Here is a 22,457-nt window from a genome sequence, read left to right on the forward strand (position 1 = left end):
CCCTCCCAGTTTGCTGTCATCTGCAAATTGGATGAGCATCCCCTCAATTCTTTCATCCAAATCGTTCATGAAAACGTTGAACAACAGCGGGCCCAGGAAAGCCCGCGTCACTTTCCCCAGGATGATGAGGAACTATTAACAAGTATTCTTTGGGTTCGGTCAGTCAACCAGCTACAAATCCACCTAACAGTTATCTCATTATTATAAGAGTTTGCATGTACCATGTAGCTAAGTTTCTCAGCACCCCTGGCCAGAACCAAGGAATAAGGTTTTGTACTAGACTGCACCATTTAAAAATGCAGGAGGGATTATACTACACACATACACACACACACACACACACACACACACACACGGTTATTTATTTAAGTTGTCCCTCTGTACAGAAAATCATTTTTTTGGTATGGGGTGTTCAAAAGCACACGTGCACATAGACACCTATGCAGCCTTCAATGGGTACAGCAAAGGGAAAGGCACTTTTGCTTTTTATATGATCTGGACTTTAAAGCTCTGTGGTGCATAGGAGTGTTTAATGCAAAAGGTTAATTATGAGCAGCTCCCTTTGAGTACGTAAAACTGGAACGACTGTTGCTTAGCAGTGATTTACTCTGAGTCACAGCATTGTTTAATTATTGACTTGACTTATTCTCCACCGATTTCAAAAGTGCACATGCATTTTTTAAAAAACAGGCATAACCATTTTTGCCAGCCTCTTTTGATTGCGTAAGGGAGGCAAGTGCCATTGGGCCACAAACGACCATGGTAAAATTGCTGAAATTTGTAGGTTTGCGCAATACTGCCACCCCACCCCCACTACCCTGCAGGGTTGTGGGGAGGGGCAAACCTAGAAGAAGGAACAGAGGACCCCCTTTCATACAAAGGGTCCCAGGTTCAATCCTTGCCATCTTTAGGTAGGGCTCACCCTCTGAAACCCTGGAGCAGGGGTGTAGCGTTAGAGGGATGCTGGGGCAATCGCCCTGGACACATATGGGGGGGCACACAGCTCCTGCCACCCTCCCCGAGCCAGCCCTGCACCACTTAGCAAGACCTTGTGGGGAGAGCCGCATGAGAGGGGCAGAGGAACTGTGCATCCTTCAGTTATAGCCTCAGATAAGACTGGGACCGAGGGGTGCACAGCTGCCTGCCGCGTTCCCACACTGCCCTCCCAGTACTGCCTTGCAAGGCTCGGATCCAGGCAGGGTGCCAACTGGAGAGCCATGCCACTCAGGACTGGTGTCACTCCAGCAGTGATGGGGGCTGGCAGGCAAATCTAAAAAAAAAAGTAGTATAAACACTGACAAATCCTCCGGAAAAACAATCTCTCAAAGGACCTGTTGATGGCATTTTACCATTGTACCGTGGAGAGTGTATTAACTTATGGTCTCTGTGTGTGGTTTGGGAGCTGCACGGCCAGGGAAAAAACAATGCTGTCCAGGGTTGTAAAGACTGCAGAGAGAATAATTGGGTGCACTCTCCCTACCTTAGATCAAATCTATGCTGTCAGGTGCCATAAGAAAGCTGCAGAGATAGTGCAGGATAGTACGCACCCTGGAAATGATCTCTTTCAGCTTCTGCCTTCTGGAAGAAGGTATAGGGTTATAAAGACCAGGACTAGTCGCCTGAGAAACAGTTTCTACGCAAATGCAATTCTGGTTCTAAACACAGCATAAGGAGTCTCTATAGTATATTGTATTTTAAAATGGGGTTTCAGAGTTTTTAGCGGTTTTTGAATGTCTTATGTAGATTTTCAATGTCATTGTTCTGTATGGGACAATGACAATAAAGATATCATATTTGTATAACTGGGAAACACTGGCCTGCGAGCGCTCCAATTGGAGAACAGTCTTTACCAAAGGTGTCATGAGCTTTGAAGACACTCGAACTCAGATGAAAGGGGGAAACGTGCTAAGAAGAAGGCACATTTGGCAAACCCTCACCGTGATCAACTCCTGCCCGGAGTTGTCCCCACCTATGGCCTCCACAGTTACTTACGGACTCATTGTTAAAACTGTGTTCATGGAAGACAATCTTACTCGACTACAAGTGATTGACAAAAAGGAAAGGTGGGGGCCGGGCAGGTGCAGTGGGCTCCATTTGTCCTTCACCCCTGGAATGCACACACACCCCACCTGAGCGGCATGGAGACATACTCTGCCGCTGCCCTGGACAACTGCTGCCTATCAGCGTAAACAATACTGGACTGGATAGACCAGTGCTTTGACTTTGTATAAGGCATCTTCCTGTGTTCTCCCTAGTCAAGGAAGCTTAGCTCCTTGGTACACCCGAGCTTAGGGCAATGACACCAGCTGGGAGATGGCTTGAACGGAAGCAGAGGAAAACTCCGGTTGAATGCAATCGAACACTAGTGAGGTCTCATTATTGAGCCTACTCAGCCGCCCATGTGGTTGTACTGTGGCCAATGCTACCATTAGGCCAACGAGGCAGCTGGCTATGGTGCAGACCTCAGAGGGGTGCAATGCTGAACTAAGGGAGGGAGATTAGTTTTTGTCATATCTTATGGATTTCTGACAATATGTTACTTTTATATTTTGAAGAATTTTATCATTTTTGGAGTAATTCGTACATGAGAATTGTTTTCTAGGTATATATAGCAATAGCTTGAAGACTTCCAAAGTCTATGCTGTCACAAGGAGTATACTTCTCTTCATACAACAAAAAAAACTACTGTATAATTTGCCTAATGTTTCCGTTGCTCTAAGGATCCTTCTCACATTCTGGAGTCAGTCACAAGCGGTGAACGCCGTTTCTCAAAGCTCAAACTTATAAAAACTATGTTGCAAAAGAGACTAGTTGAACATGACCAAACATCAATGCTTGACCTGAAGGAATCGGTGACAAAATTTGCAAAGGGAAAGTTACACAAAGTCAGATTTTGATGTGCCCGGAATTGAAACTTTAAAGAGACTTAAGTTTTAACATCACAGTTATCAAGCTTATTCGAAATGGTTTGCACGCTAAGACTTTTTCTTTTGTATTTGAGAAAGATGATCAAAGATTGTCGTATTGCTTATTCTTGTGATGCAAAATAAATTTAGTCACTTCCGTTGTTTAAAAATATGTTGATTGTCTTTTAACTGATTTCATTGAAAGTTGATTTGGTGTCCCCAAAGAAAAGCAGGATCTACTATATATTCCTTCTGGTTCTGATTTAATGCCACTATGGAGCTGGCGCCAAGAGAGAACTGCAGAGCTATTCTTCCCAAAAGTAAAAGATTAACAGAAAATGTGCTAATGTGGTTGCTCCTGACGTTTTATCTCTTGGCAGCTGTCCTGGCACGTCAAAGGTTCTAGTAAACGGTAGGACACAGCTTGAGGCAGCGGCGGGGGGGGGGGTCATTGCAGTCATTCTTTTAATAGAAAGCCTGAGGAAAGAAGCCCTAGAAACACATATAATACTCACTTACCATACCCGGCATTTGGGTAAGGGGATGGACTGGCAGCCAGTGCATGCATGTTTCCTGTGCCACAGCTGGGCAATAACTTTGTCAGAAAAGAAGCTGTCTGCCAACTTCATGCATACTGAAAAGGAGTTGAAATAAACGTGCAGGAAACCGCTTTCGTACACCTATGCAAAATTCATAAATCTACTACGGACAAATTTGCCGCCCAACAGTTGTGGGGATTGAGCAGATGAGGTAGCCCAGAGCAGGCTCAAGCTGTCTGTGAGTACAACTTACCACCCAAATAATCAACATGTATGTATGCTGTTATTTGGCCCCATATCAACTGGTAATGTGCTGGGCAGGTGCTGGGCACTAGACTTTATTGGTGGTGCCACCACAGCTCTGGAACACCCTCCCCAGGGAGACCTATTGCACATGCTATTAGGTGAGCTGTCAACCTTTTTTTTAGGAAGGCATTTGGTGTGCCTACGCTACTTTTTTATATTTTATTAAATGTCCTCACTCCCTCTAGTGTTAGGCAGCATGCTTTCCTGGATGTATTTGGGATCTCTGGGTTTTCAACCCTTTTGCCCCAGGTCTACAGATCAAAGGGAGGATGGCAGGAGGTCAGCTGAGCTAATTAAGAATGATACTCTTTTGAATCCCAAGCCGGAATTAAGATCGCTGGAAGAAATATCAACAACCTCAGATATAATAATAATAATAATAATAATAATAATAATAATTTATTATTTATACCCCGCCCATCTGGCTGAGTTTCCCCAGTCACTCTGGGCGGCTCCCAATATGCAGATGACACAACCTTGATGGCAGAAAGTGAGGAGGAATTAAAGAACCTTTTAATGAGGGTGAAAGAGGAGAGCGCAAAATATGGTCTGAAGCTCAACATCAAAAAAAACAAGATCATGGCCACTGGGCCCATCACCTCCTGGCAAATAGAAGGGGAAGAAATGGAGGCAGTGAGAAATTTTACTTTCTTGGGCTCCATGATCACTGCAGATGGTGACAGCAGTCACGAAATTAAAAGACGCCTGCTCCTTGGGAGAAAGGCGATGGCAAACCTAGACAGCATCTTAAAAAGCAGAGACATCACCTTGCCAACAAAGGTCCGTGTAGTTAAAGCCATAGTTTTCCCAGTAGTGATGTATGGAAGTGAGAGCTGGACCATAAAGAAGGCTGACAGTGCAATCATATGCATGATGACTCAGAAGTAATCCCCACTGAGTTAAATCACTCCCAAGTAAGTGTGTTTAGAATTGCAGCCTAAACCGCATATTGTACACTAACCTACACAAATTCCTTTCCCTCTTCCTTTGCCTACCTATCCAACTAATGCACAGATCCCAAGGAAAAGCCTTACACCAGAGATGGGGAATCCTTGGTGTGGGCAGGTTGGAAGACCTTACAGTGATGGCCAAACTTGGCCCTCCAGCTGTTTTGGGATTACAACTCCCATCATCCCTAGCTAACAGGACCAGTGGTCAGGGATGATGGGAATTGTAGTCCCAAAACAGCTGGCAGTTTTGTGGATTCAAAAGCTTTGGCTTTCAGATCGGATGTGATCTCAGGAATCAAAGACACCCTGAAAGGTGGCAGACAAGGCTAATGGGAAGCAAGTCATTAGATTTAGAGTTTAACTCTAATTTGTTCTTCTGCTCCATTGGGAATGTTCTGTGGGTTTGTTACCATTCTTACGTAAAACCTCCCCCCCCCCTTATGAACTGCCTTTTCATCCTTTCTAGTAAACTTGCAATCTTGTTTCACAGAAGGTTTGTGGTCTACATTGATTATCACCTCATATCTATGTTTTTCAGCTGCAAAAAAAGGAAGTCCTTGGAAATAAAACCCACTGAATTAAACCGGGGTCTTCCAAGGTGTTATGTACTGAGTTGAATAGGATCCAAACTGTAGCAGTCTGATTGGTCCTAGAACAATAGGATCCAAAAGGCAGCAGTCTGATTGGTCCTAGAACAATAGGATTCAGAATGCAGCAGTCTGATTGGTCCTAGAACAATGCAGCAGTATGATTGGTTGGCAGGAACCACCCAATCCTGCTCCAGATAGAAGTGAATCCACAACCTGATTGGCTTACAGTAGAATTCCAGAATTAGCCAATCATGTGCAGCCCATTGTGTAAATAATGTATATAAAGCAGATACTGTGAGGGGACATTTATTCATTCCTCCTCACCACTATGAGCTGAATAAAGAGCATGAAATCACTTTGCGACTCTGAGTATATTTCACTGGCGACGAGGATGGGATCCCGCTGAGCTGACTGCCACACACAGCACCGCAGCACCGCCAACTGCCGCACCGCTGCCTCGCACCGTGTATCCAGGCTTCAGCTCCGGGGCACAAGGAACTCAGAATGGCAGCCAACAGCAGCTTCTCGCCATTCAACCCAGCATCTGGAGACTGGGAAGCGTACGCCTCCCGTTTCACCTTCCTCCTAGAAGCCAAAGGGGTCACCGACGAAGAAGACGCCAAGAAGAGGGCGATATTCTTCAGCGTCTGCGGAGAGGAGACGTTTGAAATCGCCCGGGCTCTCCTTGCGCCTGAAGACGTCGCTACTGTTCCATACAAAACAATAATGGAACAGCTGAAGGGGCACTTTTCGCCGCAGCCCTCAGTGGTGGCTCGTCGAAATGCCTTCTACGCAAAGCGGCAAGCCCCTGGGGAAACCATAACTGGGTTTGTGACCTCTCTCCGCCAAGCCGCCCGGTTCTGCAACTTCTCAGAGCTGGAGAACATGCTTCGTGACCGCCTCGTCGGTGGCCTGAAGGATGAGAAGCTGCAACGGCGCCTCTACGCTAAGAAGGACCTAACGTTCCAGGTCGCTCTGGAGGAGGCCCTGGCAACAGAAGCTGCCGAGAGGTCGACCCAAGAGGCACGGCCGAGCCTGCCATCCCAACCGAGGGTCCACCATGAAGACCTCACCGACGACTCAGGATCCGACAGGGAGGAGGTGCACCGAGTACAGCAGCGCACTCAAGCAGCGCACAGACCACAGCTGCCTCGACGAGAAGGAGGGAACTGCGCAAGCTGCGGGGAGAGTCACGAGAGGAGGACCTGCCGTTTCCGCAACGCAGAGTGCAGGCAGTGCAGAAAATCGGGACACATCGCCCGGGTGTGTCGGGCTCGGCCCACCCGACACCAGGCATCAGATGACCAATCCAAGAGCCCCAGGTCCCGGGGCCCAACGCACCAAGGCAACTCGACGGAGCTCACGGACTTCCAGGTATACCAGTTGCCCCACCCCAACGTAGAGAAAATTTATGTAGAGGTACAGATAGAGGGGGCCCCATGCCGCATGGAGCTTGACACGGGTTCAACTCTATCCATAATCTCGGCAAGGACCTTAAGGAAACTGTGTCCCACTGGGGGTCCCAAACTCAGGCCGGCCCCATTCACCCTCCGGGACTTCCAGAAACGTAAGGTCCCCACAATGGGGGTGGGGACCTTCAGGGTGCAATACCGAGGGCGGACGCGGCAACTGGACTTGCTTGTGGTCAAGGGCCCCTACATTAGCTTACTGGGATTGGCATGGTTTGGACCACTGGGGCTAGCTGTCACCGGGGTGAACCACACTAGCTTACAAGTGGACGTGGACGCCATATGCAAGGAATTTCCAGGGGTTTTCGATGGGAAATTGGGACAGTATACGGCCCCCCCCATTGCGCTACAGCTTGACCCCGCAGTACGACCGGTCAGGCTCAAGGCCCGCCGGGTCCCGTTCGCCTTGAAACCCCGTATAGACGAGGAATTGGACCGACTCGTAGAGCAAGGAGTGCTGGAGCCGGTGCCTAATGCTCCCTGGGAAACCCCAATCGTCACACCCGTCAAGCCTAATGGTTCGGTCCGCATCTGCGCAGACTACAAATGTACCATAAACAAGGCCCTCACGGCCCACGCATACCCAGTGCCAGTGGTCAGCCATGTCCTTGCCACCCTGGCTGGGTCGAAAATTTTTGGCAAGCTGGACTTGGCCCAAGCATATCAACAGCTGCCAGTAGATGAGGCCACAGCAGAGGCACAGACGATTGTGACGCACAGAGGAGCGTTCAGGGTAAAGCGGCTGCAATTCGGTGTCAGCGTGGCACCAGGCATATTCCAGAATATAATGGACTCTCTCCTTAAAGGGATTCCTGGCGTCACCCCCTTCTTCGATGATGTGTTGATTGCCGGCCCCACACCAGAGGAGTTTGAGGACCGCCTCCGCACCGTTCTGCACCGTTTCCAGACGGCGGGTCTCAAGGTGAAGCGGGAAAAATGTCTACTAGGAGTGCCTCAGGTGGACTTTCTGGGATTTATGGTGGACGCAGAAGGGGTCCACCCGACTGGGGACAAGGTACGGGCCATTTGTGATGCCCCAGCGCCCAAGAGCAAGACTGAACTTCAGGCCTTCTTGGGACTATTGAACTTTTACCATTCCTTCCTTCCCCACAAGGCGGCGGTAGCGGAGCCCCTACACAGACTCCTGGACAAGCGGGCCCCTTGGGTGTGGGGCCAGCGCCAGGAGGCCGCATTCCAGGCAGTCAAGGACTTGCTTGTCTCAAACTCGGTCTTGGCACACTTCGACGAGAGGCTGCCGGTGGTGCTAGCATGCGACGCCTCACCCTATGGCATTGGAGCTGTCCTGGGGCACCAACTCCCGGATGGAAGAGAGGTACCGGTGGCGTACTTTTCCCAGACACTCAACACAACCGAGCGGAACTACTCGCAAATCGACAAGGAGGGTCTGGCAATCGTAAAGGGAGTAAAAAAATTCCATGATTTCTTGTACGGGCGGCCCTTCACCGTGGTGACTGACCACAAGCCGTTGCTTGGCTTGTTTGCCCCCGAAAAGCAGACCCCCCAAGTGCTGTCTCCTCGCGTCCTCAGGTGGTCAATTTTCCTTGCCAGCTACCAGTATGCACTGATTCACCGACCTGGGAAGGCGATGGGCCATGCGGACGCCCTCAGCAGGCTACCACTACCGGAAACAGGCCCTGACCCAGCACCTGCACAAGAGGTTATGAGCCTGGAGCTGCTTCCCGACCGCCCCATTCAGGCACAAGAAGTTGCACACCACTCCAAGAAAGATAGGGTCATCTCCCGGGTCCTGGACTGGGTGTGGAGGGGATGGCCCAGCAGCAGCCCCGGGCCAGAATTCGCCGGCTACACAACCCGCAAACATGAACTGTCGGCCCACAAGGGGTGCCTGTTATGGGGAAGCAGAGTCGTTGTTCCCCAGCCCCTCCGCAAAAGGGTCCTCACAGCCCTACACGAGACACATCCAGGGGTAGTAAGAATGAAGGCCCTTGCCAGGAGTTATGTGTGGTGGCCGGGGATCGATGGAGAGATAGAGGCCTGGGTCAAACACTGCCAGGCCTGCCAAGAATCCCGCCCAGATCCCCCAAGGGCCCCAGTCCAGTCCTGGGAGTCCGCCCGAGCACCATGGTCACGCCTGCATGTGGATTTCGCTGGCCCCTTTCAGGGGAAAACATTCTTCATAGTGGTGGACTCCTACACCAAATGGCTGGAAGTCGCACTGGTACCGTCCACTTCCACGTCCGCAGCCATCCGGGTACTACGCAGGCTGTTTGCAACCCACGGGCTCCCTGACACTCTCGTCTCAGACAACGGGACTGCATTTACGTCAGGAGAATTCCAAACCTTCACAGCGCAGAACGCCATCCGCCACATCCGTTCGGCGCCGTTCCACCCTGCCACCAATGGCCAAGCAGAACGCATGGTGCGGACCACCAAGGACACCCTTCGCCGCATGACGCAAGGGGACTGGGAGTACCGCCTTGCCACATTCCTTCTAGCACAGCACAGCACCCCCAGCTCAACGACTGGCCGGAGCCCCGCTGAACTACTAATGGGTCGGCGCCTTGCAATCAGATTGGACCGCCTTCACCCCGATAGAGCTCAGGATGAGGTAGTGGTGGGGGAAGGCAGGAACCCCCGGACCTTCGAGGCCCAGGACCCAGTGTACGCAAAGAATTTTGGGGCAGGCCCAGCATGGGTACCCGCCACAATCACCAGGGTCACTGGCCCCGTGTCGTACGAGGTGCTAACGGATGGGGGGCAATGCTGGCGCCGCCACTGCGACCAGATACGGCGACGATTCCCAGGAGAAAACCAGGAGGAGGACAGGTCAGAGGAGTCCCAAGGGAACAGCGGGGCAGTGAGGCCCATAGAGCAGGAGGGGCCAGCAGGAGAGGCAGAATCAGTAAATACAGAGAGGACCCGTGAGGCCGAAAGGACACCGGAACCAGAACCACGACTGAGCGAGCCGGTTGCACCAGACCAAACAGCCGCATCACAGCCAGCATCCTTGGAACACGAGCCAGAACCCGGAGCCCGGACCAGGGAACACCCCAGGCCACAACGCACACGTAGGCCGCCGGCATACCTTGAGGACTATGAATGCGACCTCCCGGGCAGGACTGGAACTTAGAGGGGAGGGGTGTTATTTCACAAGGAAACTGGCGCGCGTGCATTCCCCGCCTGCTACCTTGCGGGCAACAGTTACTCGGCAGCAAACATCATTTAATAAGCCTCGGAACAAATCTGTCCCGGCGCCCTTTGCAGGGTTACTCGGCCGCGGATCAGATTCACCTCTCAAGGACTTAACTTCCCAGGAAACACGCGCAAGTCGCGCCAAGTCATTTAGAAGCAAGTCTCAAAAGAAGGAGGGTTCGCTTCCCACTAGAACAGCAGCCCTGCCACGCGCCCCAAGCGCATCCAGCAGCAGCTGCCCTCGCGGACAGACGTTGCGCGAGAAAAGCCTCTTTGCAGAGTTCCAAAAAGGGGGCGGGGAAAAGAACGGAGAAAGAAAGAAGGAAGGAAGGAAGGAAGCAGCGAACGAGCACCTCATTGGACAGCAGCCCCGACGGGAGCTCCTCCCTCTTTTCGGCTGGGGCTCGCTTCCTCATTGGCCAGCCGGACGAAGCGGACCCCCGCGAGCCCGGCAGCGAGTCAGAAATCGGTTGCCGGGCAGGGTGGGGCGTGGCCGGCCAATGGGCGAGAGGAGCGGTGCAGCGGTGGCGGTTGAAGGCGCTCGCGCAGGCGCGTCCGCGTTCTGTAGCAACGGCCGAGGAGGAGGAGGAGGAGGAGGAGGAGCCCCTGCTCTTGTTGTCGTCGCCGAGATCCGGCGGCGGCGGCGGCGGCCGTGGAGGAGGGCAGGTGGGTGGCGCCTCCTCCTCCTCCGCCTTTTCCCCTCCCAGCGCGCAAGCAGTTGCCCGTCGCCAGCCCCTCTGAGGGAAGCCTGGCTGGCTGGCTGGCTCGGGAGCCGGCGGCGCGGTGCCCCCAGCTGAGGGAGAGCGGCCGGGGTGGAGGGTCCCGGTCCTGGCCTCCGCCCTCCTTCAGGAGCCCCAGCAGGTGAGCGAGGCTGCTGCGGCTGAGGGGGAAGCGGTGGCAGCAGGAGGGCACGGCGTGGGGGGGGGGAGGAGAGAGGGAGGACGAAGGCCTGAGGAGGGGGCGGTGGGGGAACCCGGGGGGGCAGATATATATATATATATATTTGGGGGGTATATATGTATATATTGGGGGGGGGTTAAAAAGGAGCCAGGGGAAACGGACTTCGGAAAGAGGGGGCAATTCTGGGGTGGGTTTTTCTTTTGCTGAGGTGGGGGCGAAGCCTCCTGACTGGGCTAACATAGAGGGCTGGATTGGGGCTGGCGGTGGGGAAGAGTGGGGGATTTGGGGTGAGTGCGTAGGATCTACGTAGGGGAATGAAAGGGTTGCGGGTTGGGTGGGGGAAGGTGGCAGCTGCACACACACACAAATACACCCCCCCCCCAATTGTGGGGCTGGGGTGTGGAGGGAAGCAGGACACATATTGGGGATGGGGGGATCTGGTAGGAAGTGGAGGAAGAAACAAGAGTTTTTGGGTGGGTGGGTGATGACTGGGAATTTGGGTTATAAATCGATAGGGCTGTTAATGTTGAGTTTTTTGGGGGGGGGCTGTTAAGACACGAAGGGTAGAGATGGGCGATGCAAGTGGAGTAGAAGGAATCTGGTCGTTAGAGTGCCCAAGGGGAGGATAGAGTGCTGGCTGGGGCTCAGGGTGTGTGTACCTAGATGTGTGGGGAAATTAGGTTCGTGGTGAGATGTGAACTGAGGAGTTGTGGGGCTGGCAGAGAAGATGAGGAGCTGCAGGCTTATGCCTCCTGGCTTGTCGAGGAGTCTTTCTAAATACAGCCCACTGTAGCTGCACCAGGGCGTAAAAAGGAAAAGGACCCCTGACCATTAGGTCCAGTCGTGGCCGACTCTGGGGTTGCGGTGCTCATCTTGCTTGGTTTGGGCTATTGGTGGTGCAGAATATATATATATATATATATGCAGTACTGTGTATAGAGAATGGGATGGCGGGAGAGCAATGGGGAGAAGGGAGGAGATGTTGCTTGTGAGACCTGTCTGGTGGGTGAACACTACTGTTGGGGAATATCAGGAGCAAGTGGGAGGAGGAGAGGTGTTGGGAGCTGACTCAAGTTAATACCTGGATAATTGGGAGGGGGAGAGGTTGCTTTTAGCAGATTCCCTGTTTGTGGTGGGGTAAGTGGCTGGTGCTCCTTAGACATGAGACTGTATTGGGAGGGGGGAGGTGAACATTATAGATCAGTAAGAAGTTAGGGGATGGGGGGAGGTAGGGCATTGGGTAGGGGATTCTTGTGGAAAAGAGAAAACAGCAAGAGTTGAAAAACTTATTCAGTTAGAGTCAGGGTAATACCTGGGTATGGGGAGATTCTGTATTTGAGCTAGCTGAATAAGGCTGAGATGAAAATTTGTGAGAAAAAGATGGGCTATAATTTTATTTACTTATAAAAGTATTTCTCTACTCCCAGTTCATACAATACTATGTGGTGGTTAATGCTGGTACATATGTTTAGAGAGATGTTCTGAGGAGGGGATAATAAGTGCTTGGCTGGGGATTGAATTGATTCAGTTTTGAGCAAAGTGTTAGAGGTAAATTGATTAGAATTTATGAGTGGTGCTGAGAGTGACAGCACAATATTGCACTGATGAACAGAGGTCATAGGTTTGGGGTGGTGGTCATGGAAAATAAGATAATTGTGTATGGAGAAGGGAGGAATTTAGGAGAATCAGAGCAGGGTCTATTGTTCTAGAAGGAAGTGAGAGTCTAGATGGGTTATGTAAGAGTGCCAGTGTGGTATAGTGGCTAAGGGGCCAGAGTAGAAGCCAGATTCAAATCTCTATCCAGCAGTGAACATCACAGGATGATCTGGGGTCAGTCACTCTCAAACTAAAAAAAAAAGACACCTCTCAAGTTTGTAGTGAGGATAAAATGGGAACTAGGTATGCCACACTGAGCTCTTTGGCAGAATGGCAAAATATAAATGGTGATGAATGAATGTTCTTAAGAATTTGGGAGACAACGTCTGGAGTGGGTTGTGAGGGGCATATGGAGTGGTTGATGTTTATGGTAACTGACCTGATCTTGGGAATGAGCTGGGGATAAGGAGAAAGAAGATGCATGGAAGAGGAATCATTGGAATAATTTCATGTAGGACTTGAGAGGAGTTCACTCTGAGAAGTAGAAACTGGATGGTGGCAGGGGAGCTGTCTGTGAATGAAGGAGTATGTTGAAGAAGAGAATTGGGTGAGCAACTGGCACCTAGTTTTAAGAAATTAGGTCTGGCAGCTGCCTGCCTTGGATCAGGCTGGTTGAGTGTAGTCATTGAGCAAATCTAATAGGCATAGGGATGTGGGGTTGGTCACTATGGCCAAAAGCAGTATTGGTTGGTTGATTTTTTTTTTTTTTTGTCTGAACTAGTGTGGAATGATTGGCCTCAGTTTTAAACAGGTGGCAAGAAGTTACAGGCTAGCTAGTGTGGTTGGTAGGACAAAAGAAACCAATTTGTGGATGTGGGTACAGGTAGTATGAGTGAAAGATTTTTAGGCACTAGTAAGAACAGGATATGGTTGATAGTGTGGGGGAAAATGAGTCTGAATTATCAAGTAAGCTTCATACAAAGGTGATCAGTTAGAAGCTACACAGAGTGTGGGAGCTACCGGTAATTGGAAGCTAAATACTGGTAAGGGACTGGTTGGGAATGATGAAATGCACAACTTGAAACAGTCAGAGTTGGGGCATTTAGGAATCCCTAATATTTTTTCGCGGGACGCGGGTGGCGCTGTGGGTAAAACCTCAGCGCCTAGGGCTTGCCGATCGCATGGTCGGCGGTTCGAATCCCCGCGGCGGGGTGAGCTCCCGTCTTTCGGTCCCAGCTCCTGCCCATCTAGCAGTTCGAAACCACCCCTAAGTGCAAGTAGATAAATAGGTACCGCTTTATAGCGGGAAGGTAAACGGCGTTTCCGTGTGCTGCGCTGGTGCTGCCTCGCCAGAGCAGCTTCGTCATGCTGGCCACGTGACCCGGAAGTGTCTCCGGACAGCGCTGGCCCCCGTCCTCTTAAGTGAGATGGGCGCACAACCCTAGAGTCGGACACGACTGGCCCGTACGGGCAGGGGTACCTTTACCTTTTACCTTTAATATTTTTTCAGTTCTTGCAAGAATCAGGAAAAGGGGCGTTTACTGGAGCAGAATCTTAGAGCTGAAGGGAGGGACATACAGAAGCTGAGTGTAGACTAGAAGGAAGAATTGGTTATTGGGTCCAGTTAATGCCTATGTTTGAGGAGGACGTGTAAGGATTGTGCTGCACAGAAGAAAACACTATGTGAAATTGCAATTGTTGTGGTAGGAGCTGGATATAGTCAGAAGGATTAAGTTTGGGTGGAGCTTGTTCAAAACACAGTGCTCTCCTTCCCCCTCCCCCACCTTTGGAGGGCTAGAGATATAGAACTCATTCAGCCTGAGGCTGAATATTGGCTCCATGTGAGGCAGCCTGGGAAGGGAGCTATCATTTGGACTGCTCTTAAGTTAAGGGAGAGGCTTGGATATGAGGGGGCTGACTGTGTATGTCACTTAGTATGAGGAGGCATCCAGTGTGAAGGGGGAGAAATGTGTGATTGGATGCAAGAAAGAGCAGGCTAGCTCGGGATTAGACATGTCCAAAGTGTAAGATTGATAGAGGATTTGAGAGTCTCCAAGGACTGCTTGGAATAAGAAGTATTCTTTTGGAAGGTGACAACAGAAGTACCATTTTATGGTAATAATAGGTCATATGGACCATATACCTCAAGGCAGGATTGGGGAGTTGACTATCTGTGTAGGGATTCCTCTTTGCCAAAAACAGTTTTGTGAGTAATTTAAAATGATTTTTTAACATTGCTGAGTTGTTAAGCTGGGTATAACTAGGTGCTAGGATAACACTGAGCCATTATAGTGCTGGGTGAAACGTTTAGAGAGAAACTTCCTGTTAACACAGTTGTGAGTATTACAGTACTCCCACTCAGGAACTGGGGAGGCGTGAAAGAGTGCAATGAATTTGGGGCGGGGGCTGTTATTTGGCTACATAGCTGAGGTATAGTGTTGCTCTCTGGAGAAGCTGCTTGGCAGCTTGGAGCAGAATTGGGATGAGGTTGTCTTTTTTGTTATAAATAGCCGCTGAAGGGAGAAAGAAGGAGACTGAAGGGAGAACTTCACCATCCAGCGAACACAAATGTTATTGCAAGCTCCTGTCTTGCTACTGTGGGAGGTTCAGGCAGCAGCTTCCAGGAAGTTCTGTCTGGTTTCTTTTTTGTGCACACTATGTGGAGGCTGCCTCCCTTGTGTCTTATTCTTATAGGAAATGAAATGCAAAGGGAGGAGAATCTCTCACTGCTCTAGTACCTTATTTCAGAATTTATGAACACATAACTGCATTAATGCTTGCTTTAAAAGAATACTCTAATTGCAGCTAACACTAAAGTGCTTTATATCTGTGCCATGTGTCTTGAGACTTCCTGAATTTCCTATAAAGAGCTAGGCTTTGATCTGATCTTAATCATTTATGTCTCTCACCAGTTTTGCTAGTAGTAGACATGATCAGTCATTTCTATTCACAAGAGTCATGACATTTATAGGTCTGACTTTTAACATTAACATAACTCGGTAAAATAAGCTTCAAAATATAGAGGATAGCTCAGCAAGGCAAATACAGCGGTACCTCGGGTTACAGACACTTCAGGTTACAGATGCTTCAGGTTACAGACTCCGCTAACCCAGAAATAGTACCTCGGGTTAAGAACTTTGCTTCAGGGTGAGAACAGAAATTGTGCGGTGGCGGCAGGAGGCCCCATTAGCTAAAGTGGTGCCTCAGGTTAAGAACAGTTTCAGGTTATGAATGGACCTCCAGAACGAATTAAGTTCTTAACCCGAGGTACCACTGTACAGTCAGCTTTGCCCATTCAGCTCTTATAACATGGTGTACAATATTTTGGGGTCAGCTCTTCATGCCTTTTGTGAGGATCCATGTGCAGGAAGCCATGGTCACCTCTTACCTATCTGGTACCAAGTACTTCAGTGTGGCACAGAGGGATTTTCTTGAGTGCTAGCTGTTATAAATTCAATACCATTTTAGGATTTCTGGAAATTGTGGTGTGGGGTTTGGCAGCAAATGATCCTGCAGTTTCCTCATTCGGTGGTTTCCTCATGTGAAGTCATCCGTGTTTCTTTTCTGTGTCTCTGTCTGCCTGTCTTTATAATTTTTCTAGACCGAAGTATAGTCTTGGTACAATTTTCATTTGGTCTGTCATTTCCACTCTCCTATGGAAAGAGAAAATCCAAGAGTCCACAGTTTAGGACTACCTACCTATTTTATTTATAAAAGTATTTGAATAACACAATCTCAAAAAATATCAGGGTGGTGTCATATAGTATTGAGCAGCCTTTTGAGTATTGTTGGCTGGATAATAAGCAAAATAGCAAGAGGAGTTGAGAGGGAGTGGAGTGGGGGAGCTGGACATTATGGAAGACCCAAAGCCTGCATCAGCAGCATGTCCATTTTTCTGTCTTCTCTGCCCCCCCCCCCCCCCCCCGTATTTTGCTTGACATCCAGCCTGTAAGAGAGTTTTGGAGAACTTGAAAATGGTGATAGTTTAATTGGTCCTAATAAAGGTATTACCTTACTGTGGCTTTTGATGATTTTTCTAAGGGACCAGCACAATTTCCTGTGCTTTTTGAATGGGTGAATAGAAAACTACTAGTAAAATTTAATAGTCTGTTGAAGCTTTCAGTTTTTAGAGGCAGAATACTGATGGAAGTTTGTAGATTTCTCCTGGGGCCAATAGCCTTTGTTTCCTGGCATTCACCTGAGTGGTACAAGTGTGCACACAGCTACCATAGTGAAACACAGTACAGAGCTACTGAGGGTGCATGTGCAGCCAGTAGCCTTTTAAGACTTGAAGAAAGTAGTGAGCAGCTTGTACAACTGCCATAGTCTTGTGTTGTGTAAACCTAATGCAGTACTATAGCAGCTGTGCACATCTTTGATGCCGCTACAGTTCCTTGGCTCAGAAAGATACATGGAATCACCCTTGTTGATGGGGATACATTTCACTTGATAGCTTTTGTGGGGAAGAAGATGCAGAACAAGGGAGGCGCAATGGTGCAGCAGCTTCTGAGCAATTATATGCAAGTCTTACAAAAATCCATAAAGCAGTAAATTATAATTGGGATGTTGCAGCTAATTATTTGTTACATAATACCATAACCAAATGATTCTCTAATTTTTTCTTGAAGTTGGATCACTTGACTGAAAAAGGATTACTTCAGCTGTTATCAAAGTTGTGCTTAACCTCTGCTTTGAATGAGCCCTCTTCACACCATATCTGGAACATTCTGGCCTGAATTCACTTTTTCATTTTCAAGGGTAAGATTTTCTATATTTTAAAAATATTTTTATATTTAAAAAGCACCTAGTTACTTGGGATTGTCTGACATCACAAGGGATCCATCTTTGCAAACTAAAGGATAGTTCAGATGTTGCAATAAACGGAAGTTGAAATTTAACCAGCTACTCTTTCACTAGGAGAGTAACTTATCTTCTCCTGCTAATGGCCCCAGAACAATACTCTCCCCCTACACTTTTTAATTCCTGCAAACAGCAGTGTGAGTCAAGAGAAGGTGGGGAGTGGCTGAAAGCTATCCCTGAAACTAGCAGCATAAAAGAATTCCTCCAGTGTGACTATAAACCAAGAGGTAAGAGAGCAAGGGTTAATAACCAGCTTTTCCCAATTTGTAGCATTACCTGAATAGCTTTTACTTGTTTACCATTACGATTGCTAGGTTTTATGGCACAATAAAGATACAGAAGCTCTCCTTCAGACATTTTCAAATCTCTTCATTCTTGTTAGCCTTTTTTTAAAAAAAGGTTACATAGCACTAGCAGCGCTGTTTATTCCATTGTAGTGTTGCCTAAAGGCTTGGGAACATTTTAGACAAATTAAAAAAAACAACAACTGTGTACCAACTGGTTAAATATATTTTGGTTGATTTGAGGAACAATTCCATACCTCAGTTATGCTGGCTGTGAGATGACACATTTTGGCAAAAGCCCTGCTACAGTAGCAGGACATGAAATATACCACTGTCGTGACAGATAATATCAACAGAATGTTCTGCCAGTAAATATATGGTAGTGGGATGGGCAAAACAAAGTGGAGTAGTGCGCAGAGGCAATGCTGGGGGAGTAGTCTGTGTTTATGCTGTATCCTGTACTCAGACCACGACTGTGCCCTTGTAATAATTTATTATTTATACTCCACCCATCTGGCTGGGTTTCCCCAGCCACTCTGGGCGGCTTCCAACAAAATGTTAAACTACAATGGTCTGTTAAACATGAAAAACTTCCCTAAGCAGGGCTGCCTTCAGATGTCTTCTAAAAGTCTGGCTGTTCTTCTGTTTGACATCTGGTGGGAGGGCATTCCACAGGGCGGGTGCCACTACCGAGAAGGCCCTCTGCCTGGTTCCCTGTAACTTGGTTTCTCACAGTGAGGGAACCGCCAGAAGGCCCTTGGCGCTGGACCTCAGTGTCCGGGCAGAACGATGGGGGTGGAGACGCTCCTTCAGGTATACTGGACTGAGGCTGTTTAGGGCTTTAAAGGTCAGCACCAACACTTTGAATTGTGCTCAGAAACGTACCGGGAGCCAGTGTAGATCTTTCAAGACCGGTGTTATGTGGTCTCGGCGACACAGTCTGCGGGCAGATAGGGTCTCAGTCTGCGTACCAGATGGAGCTGGTAAACAGCTGCCCTGGACACAGAATTGACCTGTGCCTCCATGGACAGCTGTGAGACCAAAATGACTCCCAGGCTGTGTACCTTCAGGGCCACAGTTACCCCATTCAGGACCAGGGAGTTCTCCACACCTGCCCGCCTCCTTTCCCCCCAAAACGGTACTTCTGTCTTGTCAGGATTCAACCTGTCTGCTAGCTGCGATCCATCCTCCAGCTGCCTCCAGACACTCACACAGGACCTTCACCACCTTCACTGGTTCTGATTTGAAAGAGATGATCTCTCCCTGTGGCTGCATGTAGGTGTTGAAAAGCATGGGGGAGAGGACAGAACCCTGAGGCACCCCACAAGTGAGAGCCCAGGGGTCTGAACACTCATCCCCCAACACCACTTTCTGAACATGGCCCAGGAGGAAGGAGCGGAACCTCTGTCTAACAGTGCCCCCAGCTCCCAGCCCCTCTAGACGGTCCAGAAGGATGTTATGGTCAATGGTATCAAAAGCCGCTGAGAGGTCCAGCAGAACTAGGAAACAGCTCTCACTTTTGTCCCTAGCCTGCCGGAGATCATCGACCAGTGTGACCAAGGCAGTTTCAGTCCCGTGATGAGCCCTGAATCCCGACTGGAAGGGATCCAAATGCTCTGCTTCTTCCAGGCATGCCTGGAGTTGTTCAGCAACCACTCGCTCAATCACCTTGCCCAAGAATGGAAGATTTGAGACTGGGCGATAGTTGGCCATATTGGCCAGGTCTAAAGATGTTTTTTTAAGAAGTGGTTTAATGACCGCCTCTTTCAGCAGGTCTGGGAAGGTTCCCTCACAGAGAGGAGCATTCACCACCCCGCAAAGCCCATTGCCCAGCCCTTCCCAGCTAGCTTTTATAAGCCAGGATGGGCAAGGATCAAGGAGACAGGTGGTTGGTTGACCATTTGGCTTTACACCACCACCATAACTGGAGCAATTGATCTCCTCTACTAGTGGGGGACAAAGGTAGCCATCAATGTTCAGTCCACTCATGTTGCTGCAACCGAGCATAAAATATGGTGTAACTTGGTGCCCAACTGCAGCACACCAGTATGGGAAGCCCACAACTTGGATATTAGAGCATGGGGCCTATATCTCTCCAGCCCCATGTTGTACACACTATGGAGGGGGCACTTTAAATAAAATGGCAGCACTTCACAAAAAGCAGCCTGCCTGCAGAGCACTCAGTGGAGTTTGAGCACGTTGCAGTAATATTTCTGTCTAGAACCCCTACAGGTACCTTGCCATGGGACTTCACAAGCAAACACTGCAACAGCAGTTGTCATTCCACTCCCAACTGGGAATACCAGGATAGAGTACCCAACACAGGTAAGCAAAGGAAAGGGGGAATAATGCTACATTGGCTTAATTGCTTAAACTGTCACCTATGCCCACACACTTTGCAATATGGGAATACTATGTCTTATCTAAGCTGTATTTTTCTAATGTGTCCCTCACAACAATGGGAAGCCATTTCCCCTATAGACAAGGGTGGTACTCATTGCCACACACAAGTTATCTATTGACAAAGGCAAGGCACTGCACTTTAGCTATTACTGTTGTTGGTCAAATACTCATGAGCACTCTTGTCTTGCAGGATCACAGCTCAGCTGCATGGAATAAATAAAGCTGTCACTATAGACACTGAGTTTCACTTCAATTCTAAATGGGTGTGTATATTCACAAGTACTGCACACACATTCAGGAACTATGTGCTCCAATTTCTGACTTTTCCTTATTGCTTTCTGTGTCTTCTCTTACTTTCCACAGGACAGTCTCCCACGTACAGGATCCATCCCACTCCCTGCTGTTTGCAGGTCATTAGAGACATCCATCTCATGAGCAACAGCAATGACCAGACTCCTGGTTTTTCCTCTGTAAGGTTGTTACAATCTACTTGCCTCAGAGAGGCTCCTGCATCACTGTAAGCTGACATACAGTTATGCAACAAGTGAAGAAGCTTCTAGCTTGGAGCTGGTGCCATAAGCAACAGTGTACTTCCTACCCTAACTGTCTGTTGAGCCAATTTCCAAGACCCAGGAGCCCTACTGGATTGACACCCCTACACTTGAATTTTTCTCGTTCAGGATATTGTCTATTCTGGATGCTATTCAATAAAAGCTATGACTTTGTGATGAGTGGTGTTTTTTTTGTTGCTAGTGAGTAGGAGATAGGGATCACTTTGCCTTTCGTAGTATGACTGTGCTTCAGCTGACCTCAGAACATGACTCATGGGCGTGAGCATTTGATGGGCTTTCAGGGGTAGTGGTCCTCTATCCACTGCTTACTGACTCTAGTCTGGACTACAAGAGGCACACAAATGGAATGACTGCTGCTGTCAGAGTGTATGAGGCAGTCTCCTGTTATGGCTGAGTGGTTAGGACAGTATTCTGTGTTGCTTGCAGTGTGGGTGCAAGTCTTTGGAGCTCCTCTCTTGCCCTTGACATGACTGGCTTTGGGAGGCATTCTCCCTTCTCCCCAGGGTGTCTTGAACATCCACCACCTGTTTCCCAACTTCTTGCCACTTGCAGTGAACCACTGGAAGTTGCTGCCTTCTGTGTCTATGGCTGTACTTGAGTGTCCAGTGTCCTCTTTTTGATGGCTAGGCAAAGGGTGTTTTCTTCCATGGGTGTGTCTATGTTGTCTTCAGTTCAGAGCTCCCTGTCAGCGAACTATGTACCTTCTTTTCCTCTGTGCATATGTATTGTGCCAGTATCTGTGGACATCCTTGGAACTGGCACTATTTATGCACTGGGTTCTCCGAGTGACTTAAAATAAATACAAAACAAGATAATGAAAACTATTGCAGCAGGAAATAATATAGTCATGACAAAACTCAGTGCAGCACCAAAGTTACATGTATCGTAACACTCCACAAATACCCCAAAGATCTTTATTAAGACTCAATAGCCTGGGAAAAATCAGAGTCATTGGTAACTTTGTGACTGGGCGTGCTATGGAATCATTTTGTGTGTTGTGAAGTAGGGGTGTATTTCAGGGCCTTTCCTTACTATTGTGAGCTCATTGGCTGTTGCAGAGTGTAGACAACATGTGAGTATCATCTCTGGCACACTTCCCAATTGGGTGAGCCTCTATTTGTCCATAGAGCTAACCATTTGTTGTCCTCTACCACACTGCTAAAGTCTTTTCCGAATCATTTTTTAAACTCATCAGAGGTCCAGTTGTGATATTCACCAACTCACCGCCATTCCCTTTCCATTTGAGCCAATAGTGAAAATTATTCTTCACCACTTGCAAGGGGCTGAGTGGCTTGGGCATTTATGTGAGGCCCATTCAAAAGGTGGAAAACCTGATAGAAGATGCAACCATCCTCTTCCAAGACTTCTAGGACTCACCCATAGCTGTTCCAGAGACACTGGTTTGTTTTTAAGTCTCATTTGGAAATAACCTTTGGTCTCTCATTTCAGTAGGATCCCAAGAAGTGTTGGGTCTGACCCTGATGGCATAAAAGTACTGTAATAGTAGTTCTTAGTGTTAAACGTTCTTCTATGCACCTCTCACCTACGGCTTCAAGGAAAACATCCTCCCTGCATATGCAGGTCTTGTTAATTGTTTACCTGTGACTTGAAATAAATCTTTTGCATCTTCTGCTTCAGATGGGCTATTTCCTGTTGAACTCAAGATCTTGTAAACAACTTCTGAGCACAGCATATTGAAAGGGACAAAGCATAGAAATGGCATTCTGTGTTTTGATTGTATCCCTGCACCATAGGCCAGAATAAGAAACCTAAATGCTTATTGCTGCTACATTTAGTACCAATCATAGGTTTTCCAAACCAGTAACGTGGGTAACTTTCTTAAACCTACAACTAAATTTTTTTTAATAGGAGAAAATTATGGTTGAGCCACAAACTAGCCTATCCAGT

The 22,457-nt window shown here is 48.5% G+C and overlaps 1 protein-coding gene across 7 annotated transcripts in view; it reads left to right on the forward strand.

Moving 5' to 3' along the window:
* The first annotated feature begins 5,284 nt into the window (after nt 1–5,284).
* The window catches only part of LOC308469695 (SERTA domain-containing protein 2-like), a 25,401-nt gene continuing 8,228 nt past the window's right edge, over nt 5,285–22,457 (forward strand). Inside the window, exons 1-6 of one of the 7 annotated variants that reach the window (XR_013982130.1) lie at nt 5,285–5,299; nt 9,897–10,600; nt 17,059–17,188; nt 19,796–19,899; nt 20,168–20,240; nt 20,341–20,705. The gene's annotated coding sequence lies outside the window, so the exon portion shown is untranslated. The other 6 variants (XR_013982131.1, XR_013982133.1, XR_013982132.1 and 3 more) reach the window with 6 other exon arrangements.

The sequence above is a fragment of the Podarcis pityusensis genome (genome assembly GCF_964106645.2).
Source record: "Podarcis pityusensis genome assembly, chromosome: 1".
Lineage (NCBI taxonomy): Eukaryota > Metazoa > Chordata > Lepidosauria > Squamata > Lacertidae > Podarcis > Podarcis pityusensis.